Raw genomic sequence first — 989 nt, forward strand, 5'->3', positions numbered from 1 at the left:
AAGGAAGGAAGGAAGGAAGGAAGGAAGGAAGGAAGGAAGGAAGGAAGGAAGGAACATTCTTGCACACATCCCTTGGTATACAGAAGATCTCCTTGCTGTGCTGTTCATACCCAGGCATGGAATTGCTACATCCACGGTCAATTTCAGTAGGCTACTGCCAGGTTGCAAACGTTTTATCAACTTCTATTCCCCCACCCAGCATCTGAAAGTTTCAACTGCTCTGTTTTCACTGACATGTGATCTTGCCAGACCCTTTGATTGTAGCCTTTCTGCTTGGGTGTCTTTGTAAATTTACACTTCGCATTCCTCTGATTCTCTATAGGCTCTAAGTATTACTGTTTCCCTGGATTTGGTTACAGTAATTATTAGTAGTACATAACTGATGGAAACAACACTTGTGCCTCCTCCCTACCACCAGCTTGCTTCAGGAGCACTCTTTTAGACAACTCACTATTGTATTGGAAACAATGGGTAGTGGAAGAGGGCCCACAGAGGTCTTTGCTTTCTCATTCTGTCTCTGATGCCTTTCCCAATACTCTGTGCACAGTAGGTGCAAATCATTGTATAAGGACATGAAAGTATGATATGAAAGCCTAATTGCAACTCACTTTGCGAGCCATTCCCAATCACTGGAGGGTAAGCAGGGGTCTTACTCCTTTTAGGCCTTAGATCCAGCACTGGAGAATCCTTAATGTTTTTAATTTTTAAGTAATCTCTACACCTGACATGGGGCTCAAATCCACAACCCCAAGATCAAGAGTTGCACACTCCACTGACTGAGCCAGCCAGGTGCATCACGGAGAATCCTTTAATAAGTAATGTTTGCGGGCTGCCTGGGTGGTTCAGTGGGTTAAAGCCTCTGCCTTCGGCTCAGGTCATGATCCCAGGGTTCTGGGATGGAGCCCCGCATGGGGCTCTCTGCTCAGTGGGAAGTCTTTCTCTGCCTGCCTCTCTGCCTACTTGTGATCTCTGTCAAATAAATAAATAAA

At 45.4% G+C, this 989-nt stretch overlaps 1 protein-coding gene across 2 annotated transcripts in view; it reads right to left on the bottom strand.

Annotated features, from left to right (window-relative positions):
- The window catches only part of LOC132021755 (mitochondrial antiviral-signaling protein-like), a 37,688-nt gene that overhangs the window by 15,740 nt on the left and 20,959 nt on the right, over positions 1 to 989 (bottom strand). The gene's annotated exons all lie outside the window — the stretch shown is intronic.

Source organism: Mustela nigripes, chromosome 7 (genome assembly GCF_022355385.1).
Source record: "Mustela nigripes isolate SB6536 chromosome 7, MUSNIG.SB6536, whole genome shotgun sequence".
In the NCBI taxonomy this organism is placed as follows: domain Eukaryota; kingdom Metazoa; phylum Chordata; class Mammalia; order Carnivora; family Mustelidae; genus Mustela; species Mustela nigripes.